Raw genomic sequence first — 12,225 nt, forward strand, 5'->3', positions numbered from 1 at the left:
AAAAATAAACAATTTTGTCACGAACGCCTTCATCTTGTACAACATTATTGATTTGTAATTTGTATCAATACAAAGAAGCTAGTGGCAATGTATTTTTTTGTTTCCCATATATACAATTGACATTAAATTTTATGAAAACTTTTTTTAATATTATATCAGATTTCATTAAAAACTAAAAAAAATTTATATATGTGAAACCAAAATGGTTTATCGCCAGCTGACTTGTATTTAATTACGCTTAAGTTTTGATGAATGGATAGTCATGTATCTAAAAATTAATTTATACTCCTCCTAAACATATTATAATCAATGAAGACTCTGTGGTAGTTTATTCATAGTTAGTTAGATTACAGTTATAAATATAAAGGAATAAACAGATACTTTTATACCCATCCCCAACTATCCTTTAGCCTATTGATATTACCCCTAACTTAAAGATCTTAACCAAACAAATATCTAAGCACTTAGATTTTGTCAGAATATAATCTCAAGACTTAGATAATATTATTTCCTAAAATCTGGATTCCGCGGGTTTTTTTTAGATTTGCTAATTCAAGATTTTTTATAACACTATCTCAAACTGTTCAAGTAAAAAAGAATAATTATATTAGTATTACTATAGGCAAAAATCAATATTAGAGAAAAAACTACTAGGAAAAAAAGTAAATATTAACCTCCTTCAAATCCTCCTCACTTTCATTTGTCTTATTCCAACCCAATTTATCTAATCTTCTGCTATACCAACTCCCCCCCCCCCCACACCCTCCATAGCCCATAATGTTACTATAAATAAATATTACATCTAAGAAGGATCTCATTACCATTATAAACCAAATACATATATATAATAATTTATTCCATAATACATTTTTTACAATATATTTTAAAATCAATAGATAAAACAACAGAAATATTAATCCTGTTATATCCTAACGAAACTATGAATGTTAGGTAGTTAACCTTCATCCGTTTATTATATTATTTATATATATATATAATTATTATAAAACATATCTAATTAACGATTATACCATTCATAATATATAAATAATATATTACAATATGTTCATACGGATATTTTCATTATATCAATATATCCTATATATCGATTATCATGCAATTATAAATGTAATTTCCATATTACTTAATTTCAAGGGCGTCGCTAGCCTTTACAATCTTAGGGGGCTCAACTAAAAAAAATTAATGGGGGCAAAGCCCTCCATACCTCTTAATTTGCGGGCCTACCGGCCCGCTTTTGCTAGGCCTTCGGCCGGGTTTGATATTAATATATTATATTTTTAAAATTTGTTAACTATAAATAATTATTCCGAATTCATATTTTGTCATTTATTATATGCATACAAAATAAACTAGCATATAAATAATTAAAATAATAAATACAAAATCTATTTACAGTATAAAATATTTTCGATTGAGGATAGAAAAAATTTTGCCTCTAAAGGATTACAAGTTATAAAAAAAGGTTAATTATTTCATACATATGCCTCAATTGATAATGGCTTTAAAAAACCACATAATATGATATAATTCTTAGCAACTTACATTGACAAAAGGAGATAAAACTATATAACTCTGTTACCTTTTTAGACAATGTTTTATAGAATGGACTTACAAGGAAAAATTAATAGGCCTAGAATATAAATAACAAATCCAAATCATAAAACTATATATTACTTAAGCTTCATATTAGATTACATGATGGAAGCTTAAGTAATAAAGAAAATTTTTGTGAGTAATTAAATTTCTAAAAGATGATCTTCCATTTTTAATGATTTATAAACGACTACACAGTTGACCATTATTGCTTGCTATCATATGCTCTCAGCAGCTGTAGTAATAATAAATTACATAGCCACACCCAGGCGCGTACGCAGCGGGGGGGGCAGGGGGACAAATCCCCCCCCACCCCCCAAAGCCAAAAAATGCAGATGCCGGATTATATTTTTCAAAAATATTATTGTTAATATTAATTTATATTTGTTATATTTATTCTTATCTCATATATACATATATTATTTTATTTATCACATTCATCTACTAAGTTATTTTATCAATCAATTTCGATTTCGTTTTCCTTGGCGTAATTTACCTATTATTTTCAAATTTTAGTGGCGTAATATTTATCTAAATTTCTAATAAAATAATAATTATCTCTGAAACTCCTTGTCCAACAGGGAGAAAAAAATTGCAAGCTTGTCCAACGAGATCGAGTCTCCGCCACAGTAACAGCTATTTTGGAGTTAGAAGAGCTGATTATTAATGCTATTACTGAAATATCACAATGGCTTGAAAGAAATATTTCCTCAGAAGCAAGAAAATTATTGGATTCAATACTTATTCCAAATTTTTTTTCTCATTAGAATGTATTATTTAATTATACAACTATTTTATGAAATACTTTTAAAAACATAACATTGACTTGATTAAGAAGATGAGAATAGCGGAGAGCATTTTATTAGAACTCAAAGAAATAGAGCTAGTGTTGTTAAAGAATTTCATATTTTATATGTTATTGTTGAGTCAAAAGCAGAGCTATACGTGTTAAATATTTGTCCCCCTCGACTTGCAGCAAGCAAGCTCATCATCAAAACATTAATATAGGATCAGTAGAAGAGTATTATAAAACAAATGTCCCCTCTCCCAACCTTTTTCGTATGGTGATAGAAAAAAATATAAATATTTGTTATATTTTTATCATGAAGATGTTAAAATATCTTATGATGCCTTATTAGCTGAATAACTATGATTAAAAGATTAACTATGGTTGATACAGTCCCAAAAAATGCTATGGATGCTTTTTATTTCAAACAGATTTTAGATTATACTCCCAATTATTAAAATGGTTATATATATATTAGCAGCTCTTTAGTAAACTAATGAGAGAACATTCACTTTTTTAAGAAGAATAACAGAGCCTTGCAGAGGTACCATTTGCAGGACCAGGCCCAGATTTTATTTTAAAATTTTTTCCGGCCCGGGTTTTTTTTAAAAAAATTTCAGGCCCGGCCCGGCTGGCTTAGCCCGAATTTTTTAAAATAAATTATATTTATTTTTGATATTTATAGCTAATAATGGCGATTTCAAATATTTGGTTTTAAAATATACAACTCGGCTCGGATATTTTTTCTTAAAAAATTTTCAGGCCCAGCCCGGGTGTTTTTAAAAAAAAATTACGAGCCCGGCCCGGGTATATTTAAAAAAATTAAAATACGGTCCGGCTCAGGAACCGGGCCTGCAAGTCTGTGAAAAACATACCTATGAAATACAACATCTGAAAGTAGATTGAATGATTTGGATCTTTTGAATATTCATAGACATTTATTAACGCCAAGCAAGGATTGATAATTGAAAAATTAGCTCAAAACATACAAAATACAATTATTCCTAAGAAACCTTTTCTGTATTAATTTATATTTACAACATTTAAATTTTTTATACTTTATATATTTTAAAAGCTCAAAAAATTCAAATTTTAATTTTGGGTCATTTAGGTGATTCATATCGTGGTTTATATTCACTTTATATTTTATGATTCACATTTAAATGCCGGTTTATATATATAATTTTTTTAATTCACATTAGTTTAAAATTGTGTATTAGAAAAGTTATTAATCCTAATAAATTTATGCTTAGTATTTTTAATTAAAAATATTATTTCTTAAAAAAAATTATTATCCCCCCCCCAGACCAAATTCCTGCGTACGCGGCTGGCCACACCAATAATAGATGCTGGTTAATTTGCAGTAATAGCTATGACACTTAGGATGTTAACTCATATCAGAATTTATTATGTTAGATAAATTGATAAAACAAAAATACTAAAAATCTTTAGAAGAAATTACTAATATATTGAAGCCTTGAGTCATTTACAGGCAAGGATGCACATTAGAAATAAAACATTTTGTAACTATAAAATAAGAACCAGTGTGATATGATGAAAGCAATTAAGATTTTATATATTATTGTTTCACTGCCTCTAGTTAGTATATTATATCTTATAATAATCGTAGTTTGTAATAATATCAAAAATATACTCGTATTAAAAATTTAACTCAAAACTGTTTTTCAAAGAAGAAAAAAAATAGTTTTTATGAAAACACGTAAAAAAAGAGAAGAAAAGATATCTAATTTATTACATTCATTGCGGGATGAATAATATATTTGTAATAATATTATTTAATAAATAGATGGCGTTAAAGAATTTAATGCAAATTAATATTTATATTTATTTTTAAAAGCATATATTAGTAAAATTTATTAAATATTAACTGTAATATATTATATAACTGTCAAATACCTCTGTAAAAGTGGCATTTTACCTAATCTTTATAAACAATTATATATAATAGAGGATTATAAACTATATGTCTACCAATGACATATCTACTTACTTTTATAAAGAAATCTCTTGTACTTATTTGGACCTTGAAAATATTTTTAGGAAGAGGCATGGTAATTAAATTTAAAAATGAATAATATAGTTGATTAATGATTTTGAACTCGGTTAATTATAATATTAAATTTGTTAATTTCCCTTAATAAATGATTAAATTATTTAATTAGGGTTATATAATAATTTTAATAATAAAAGATTATGATTCAACTGTTAATGCAAAATTAATATTTAGTGAGTGATATAGATATTCTATTTTTAAACACAGAATTTGATTGCAAGCTGACATAGTGAAAATATAATTTATATGTATTAATCTAATCTAATAATTAAAATAGTATTCATTTTAAAAATTTAGATGGTCTTAATAATTAATAAATTAGTTCAAGGGGTCAAGGAGCCATTGAAAATAATTTTTTTCTTCAGGGGACTATTAAAATTTTTCAGGGAGCTCAGGGCCCCTGCGCGCCCTCCCCTAGTCACGCCACTGCTTACATTGGAAGTTTCTAGAAATGATCCTAACTGACCTTCAATTTATTGAATGTCGGTTTCTCTGTGTTCTAGGATAAATCATAAAATAATTTTATTCTTTCTTTTTTTTATATATTTTTTAATGATTATTCATTTATAATATTTTTATAAAATTTATTCTAAATAATAAATAATTATGATCCAACTGAAGGAAATTGCAGTTACAACCGCTGATTTATTAAAATATCTTTCCCTATTTATAATTACATGACCCAGGCGCGTAACCAATGGGGGAAAAGGGGAAATTCCCCCCCCCCCCCATCGCAAATTTGACTATTTTCATATATATCATTTTAAGCTAATAAAAATTTTACCCCCACCCCCAGACCCCCCCCCACAAATCAAAATTTTACAAATATTTGAATATCAATTTTCCAACATATTATTCAAAAATATTAATAAAATGTAAAAATATTTAGTCAAAGAGATTGAAATCAAACGATAATTTATAAATAAGGCTGAGCATGAAAAAAAGTAATGTGTCGTTAGTAGCGATAGCATTATTGAATTCAATTGATCAATCAGAGTTTATCATTGCTGCTAGTTGCATCAATAAATTATTTTTAGCTCACTACTTTGTAGAAATTTACAAAAACCAAATTTAGATTTGGTTCAAGTTAATGATTTAGCGGAAAATATACATGAACATTATCTTAAAAGAAATAAAAGAAAGGACCTATGTCAACTATTACTATTTAAATTTAAATCAAATTTATTACTATATATTTTTTATCTAAAAACATTATATATATATATATATAAAGTTAATTGAACATATTAAATAATCAACTTAAATAGTTAATATATAAAATAAACAATATTCAAATTTAAATCAATCAACATTCCCCCTCTTCTACAAAGAACTAATCTTCTTCTCAGCAGTCATCGAGAGCTTGTTGTCCCAGAAGTTTTTTCCCGTTTACTCGGTTTCATCTTGGTTAGCACATAAGTCTCAAATGTTCTCGTAGGCTTGATTCTATCACGTAGGTTTGATAAATCGTTTATTAGAGTTGCGTGAGTTTGTACGTTTTTTGTAGGCTTGAATCAATCGCGTAGGTTTGATAAAATCGTTGAACGTTATCGTTGGTTTGATATCCTTATCGTATGTTGTTCACATTTCTCAAAATTGTTATTATCATGTTTCATAATTAATCCAGTCGAATATTGGAATTTGGAATAAGTCGGAATATGTAATTTGGAATAGTTGATCAAATCAAATATATGAATAATATGCACGAATAAAATTTTGAATTTCGGAACAATAAAATATGTAATAAGGAATGATAATTTAAGGAATAAGGAATAAAATCCAAAATAAGGAATGATAAATGATTATTATATTATTTTTTAGGTGTTAAGTTAATCATAGCGTTTTATACTTTTAGCGTTTTATGCGTTTTATATTTTTAGCGTTTTATATTTTTTGCGTTTTACATTTTTTAGCATTTCCATATTTAATTAGTAGCGTTTTAATATTTAATTTATTTTTATTTATTTTCAATCTCCGAGGTTAAAATATGCAAATATTATGCACATTTCCCTCTCTTAAAAAAAATTTAAAATTTCACACAATATTTTTCTAAAATAATGATGTTTAATTTTTACATAACCTTTTGTCTTCAAAAGCTTTATTTCAAAAACATTTTTATCATATTAAGTATTACTTATAAGGTTATTTAAATCAATCCCTTTTAATTCATATGTTTTAATTACACTTTAATATCATTGGTCTCACAAAATAGAATTCATAACCTATCGTTCAACTTCCATATCAGTTCTTCCTAGGTTGTCACATTAGGTTAGGTGCTGGTTATCATATTCCAGTCCAACATCCAGAGCCGGGACACCATGAAGAAAGAAGCTTTTTGCATGAAAGAACGTGCTAACATCTCCATAGATTAGGCATTGGTCATATCAATAGATTAGGCAGTCACAATAAATAAGGTAGTCATAATAGGTAGTCATCTCCATAGGTTAAGCAGTCTCCATAGGTTAGATAGTCATAGTAGATTAGGTAGTCACAATAGATAAGGTAGTCATAATAGGTAGTCATCTCCATAGGTTAAGCAATCGTCACAATAGGTAGTCATATAAATAGAGTCATCTCAATGGATTAAGCAATCGTCACAATAGGTAGTCAAATCAATAAATAAGGTAGTCATCAATTTCAAATTTAATTTATACTTTTTTATTTTAATTTTAGGCAAATTTTCTATATTTTATTCTTTTTTTTTTTTTACAAAAACATAACAGGGCGCCATAAAAGAAACAAGAAGTTAACAAGTTATATTTATTCTAAATAAAATTTATTTACCTTTTATAATTTTGTAAATTTGGATAAAATTTTGACTATCGAAAAGAAAAGTCAAAAAAATTTTATATGTCCTTTTATCATCTCCAATATCGAACGACGAATTTGATAAGTAATTCCATTACCTTTTATTTTTACAAAAGAATTCAAGGTAAGGATATTTTAAACTTTTATTATTTTACTTTGTTTTATATTTTTTTTTTAAAAAAAAGAAAGAAAAACGAAAAAACGTACCACCTTAACCTGGGCACCATAAAAGAAATTAAAGAAAGGACTTATGTCAACTATTACTATTTAAATTTAAATCAAATTTATTACTATATATTTTTTATCTAAAAACATTATATATATATATATATATATAAAGTTAATTGAACATATTAAATAATCAACTTAAATAGTTAATATATAAAATAAACAATATTCAAATTTAAATCAATCAACATATCTAGACGTTGAATCGAAGGCTAAATTTTATGATATAATACTAATTAAACCTCGTCTAGCACCTAGGCCATTTTTGAGATGAAAATAAATATTGGCTCAACTGAAGAATATTCTAAAATATCCATTTTCATCCCATTCTTAGATACTTTTTTATAGCAAATAAAAGTACGGGTTTTAGATAAAAAACAAGTCTTTAGCAATCTTCAAGTTTTATTACCCAAAGATCCTTCTTCATTTTCTAATGCCACTATTGGTAAAATTAAATATTTAGAAAAATTTTATTCCTATGAGATTGATACTGAAATAAATTTAATCAGTGAATTCGAATTGTGGTATAAATATTTATACGTTTAGCTATTTTACCTGAGCATGCTATTGATGCGCTCAATCGGTGTAAAGAAACCTTGGCTCAATTTCCTAATATTTCGAAGTTGTTTTATATTCATGCATGTTTGCCTATTACAACATGTACGAATGAAAGGACTTTTTCCAACTTGAGAAGGTTGAAAACATATTTACGAAGTACTGAATCTCGGCTAAATGGGTTAGCTCTGTTAAATATACACAGAGATTTGGTTCCAAAGACAAACGAAATAATTAAAAATCTTGTATTTGATAAGAAGTTAAAAAAAACTTGTTAATTTAATTATTTTCTAGTCAATATTTTAAACTACTATTAGTATTTTCAATAAAAAAAATTATATTCTACTTATATTGTATGAGAATTTAAGCTGAGGCTAGTTTTTAAAGCAAATTTTATAAAAAAAATGACATTACACTTTATTTCAACTTTACATATAAATAAACCTTTACATTTAAAAAAACTTTATTAAATATAATATACCTAACTTGAAATAATAAAAAAGAGGCTTGTAATATCCTATCCATAAGCACGAATTAGTAAATAATAGTTAAAAATAGAAATATAATTATTATTAAATTATTCATAATTTAATAGAATAGCTAAATAAGACCCGGGCGAAGACCGGGGGAAAGCTGGCCGAAGGCCAGGTAAAAGGGGTTTGGGGGCGAAGCCCCCGAAAATTTCCCCCCCCCTATAAGAAAATCCTGGATACGCCACTGACATGACCTGATAAAAAATGATCTAATTTTACTTAAAGCCATTTTTAATAAATCTCAACCCTAACTACCAATGTAAAATTCCCGGGAATTTTGAAATCAAAATTTTCTCCAGGGAATATAGGGAATTTTTTAAAAATGTTCTAAATTGGCTAAAAATGGAAAAATTTTGACAATTTTTAGCCTAAAATGAGTCTACTTGACTAAATTAGATATGCTGGGTGCCAGTCCTACTCGTAAAAACCAAAAAAGAAATCTTATACTTCAATATCTTAATTTTTGATTCATTGACTTTAATCTAGTTAAAATTTACACATTTGATGTTCTCGTTTTTTATTTCAGATAGATCCATTTTAAGAGAGAAAATCCTAGAGTATTACTTATAAAGTTAAATAATTTTAATATTGAAAAATTTTCTCAGCTTGTTACAAAAGTATTACTAAAATTTTCAAAAACTTAGCATATTAAAAATGTTATCATTTTTTTATATTTTAAACATATCTATTTAAAAGAGAGATTATATTCTTGAAAAGTATGTTACTTAAGAGTTATAAATATTACCTTAAAAATATAAATGTAAAAATTATTAACTAAATATGTGTAATTCAAAATATTAAGTTAATCTTTATAAGAAGGATATTAAATAAAATGAGCTGATATAAAATATGGTATATGGATAATCTTTTTGTAAGTAATTTTGAAACTTCTTTCTAATGATATTCTAAAATATTAGAAATTAATAATAAAAAAATATTCCTTTTAAATTTTAATTGGAATTTTGAATTTCGTTCAAATTCCCGGGAACTTTTCCGGCTTTTACATTAGTAACCCTAACCCATATCTCTCAAATCTTTAAATTTAAACCGAACCCATAACTCTTTAACTTTTACTAATGATCCTATCCTTACTTTTTAGACACATGTTTAATTTCAAATATATTTCATTTTATTATCCAATAAATAAATAAAGAATGATTTACAAACAAAAATATAGAATTACAAAAACGAATCATTATGTGATAAATGGAATGTGAAACATTTTAATAATTTGTTTCAATTTTTTTTAAAAAAAAAATATATATATAAATATATTTAAATAAATATTTAATTTATTTTTCAAGGTATTTTAAACGATATCGATCGGTAATACATTAAATTATGATAAAATATAAAATTGGTTAAAGAATTTTAAATTTAATTTTGTATACTATTTTTTCTAAGCTAGAGAGAGAGGGGAGGGGGCTTATATCATAAATATGAAGCTAGAGACCTGAATAGCCCTCCCGGTCGATCAGAAACCCCAAAAAAAATTCAAAAAATTAATATAACTAACCGGGTCGAGTCGGATGATTTATATTAATAAAAATCGAATTATACTATATTAAAATTTTAATAGGCCATCCCCAGACATTAAAATTTCGATATATATATTTCAATTTTAAATCATTAACTAAGGGCGATTTTTAGATTTTGAAAATCCGATTCACAGGAATTGTATTTCGGCAATAGAGTAGCCAAACTGTAAATTTCAAACAATTTTGCAATGAACTTTAGAAACTACTCCTAATTTATATTTATTTTTACGTGGATTTTTCATAGAAATTGGCTGAAATTAACAGGGTAAATACTCTGCACATGCTAGAATATATTTCCGGTTAAATCGGTTTTTAAAATTTTTTTAAATCGTCCTCGGTAAAGGATTTAAAATCAAGAGATTCCAAATCCCTCCAAGTATTCACGACATATATATTATTTATTTTTTTGATTTTCGAGCTAACATTTTGAATTGATAACCATTAGAAAATATTTTATAATATGGTCTATTTTCTTTAAATTTTAAGAGCTGTTTAACTAAAAACTAGTGTTGTTAAACGGCTCGATTAGAACCGATTTTCAAAAAGGGCTAACTCAATATTTTAGCCAGAAAAATATTATCTAAGCCTCGAGATTTAGTTAATAGATGTTCGACTCTTTGTGCCAATTTTGAAACAAAATCTTAAGGTATTACATAATATTTTTCCTAATGCTCTTTTTAAAAATCTGCTCAAAATGAGCCATTTAAGAACACTACTAGAAACACTAAAACTTCGATTAAAATAAGCAACAAAATTAAGGGGGAAAAAATAAATAAGTTATTTATGATATGATCTTTAGATAAAAAATACCATATATATAGATATATCAAAGCTACAGTTTGAAATGTGGAATTTTTTTTTTAAAAAGAAGATTTTTGAGAATATACTTAAACATGATTTAGATATAAATTTTAATAAAGTATTCCTGATCTTGAAAAAAATTATCTTGATGAAAATTTGAAGGGAGGTGGGAGGGGGGGGGGGGAGAGAATATATAATAATATTCAGACTCCGAATAATTTGATTTATAAAACGGTTGTTATAAATATGGATGGACATAAAATTAAGATATATAATGCTTTATTGACATTGGGGGGAGGGGGGGGGGATAATAGATATAGATAAAAGCATTTAAAATAGGGTAATAAGGAAATTCGCCTAAAAAATTAACCGGCTCTAGGCCAGGCCGGATAAATGGTAATAATATCTAGCAGGCCCTAAACTGGTGGTAGAAATATCTAAATAAGGGGCTGACAGGGCCGTCAATCTAAATCTTGACGGGCCATAACCGGCCCGGGTTTTGCAGATTCTTAATATGAACCCTATAACTTTGACTCACTATAGAAAAAATATCAAGGTTATTCTGTTTTATAAGTTTAAAAAGAAACAAATTAAAAAAAATATATAAAAGCAAATTTAATTAAAACTTTCCTTATGACATAAAATTTTCTACGAAAATAAAATGATTGATATTTTAATTATTTCCTTAAAAAAAATAAATTTTTTTTTTTTTTAAAAAAAAAGAGAAATATTTTAATAATATTAAATTTTTTTTTTAAACCAATTTGATATAAAAATTTAATTATGAGTTTTACCTTAGAGACTTTTGCACAAAAAAAAATTGTTATTACTTTTTCCTTAATTTGTCGATTCATAATCGTAAATTAAAAAAAAAAATTTTTTCAATTAGAGAAAAGATGTTTCGAAGAATTTAATGTATATTTTCTTATAATATAGAGCCAATTTAGTGTTGTTGCAATATGCCGACCAACATCATACATCATTATCACGAGGGTTGTTAAATGGCTCAATTTGAGCCTATTTTTAGCAGAGTTGTTAAAAGATACTTTTTAAATGGATCTAGATACAGATACAACGTCTAAAATAATATCTAGATACAGATTATTTAATCAAAAATCTATCTAGATACAGATACCACATTTTTATATCTAGATCCTTTAACAACTCTGATTTTTAGAAACGGCTACCTTAGCATTTCAACCAGAAAAATATTCCCAAAGCCTTGAGATTTCGCTAATTGATGTCTAGAACCTCTGTGCCATTTATGAGAAAAATTTTCAGCTTGAG

This window comes from Gordionus sp. m RMFG-2023, chromosome 4 (genome assembly GCF_954871325.1).
Source record: "Gordionus sp. m RMFG-2023 chromosome 4, tfGorSpeb1-WG-v2, whole genome shotgun sequence".
Taxonomy (NCBI): domain Eukaryota; kingdom Metazoa; phylum Nematomorpha; class Gordioida; order Chordodea; family Parachordodidae; genus Gordionus; species Gordionus sp. m RMFG-2023.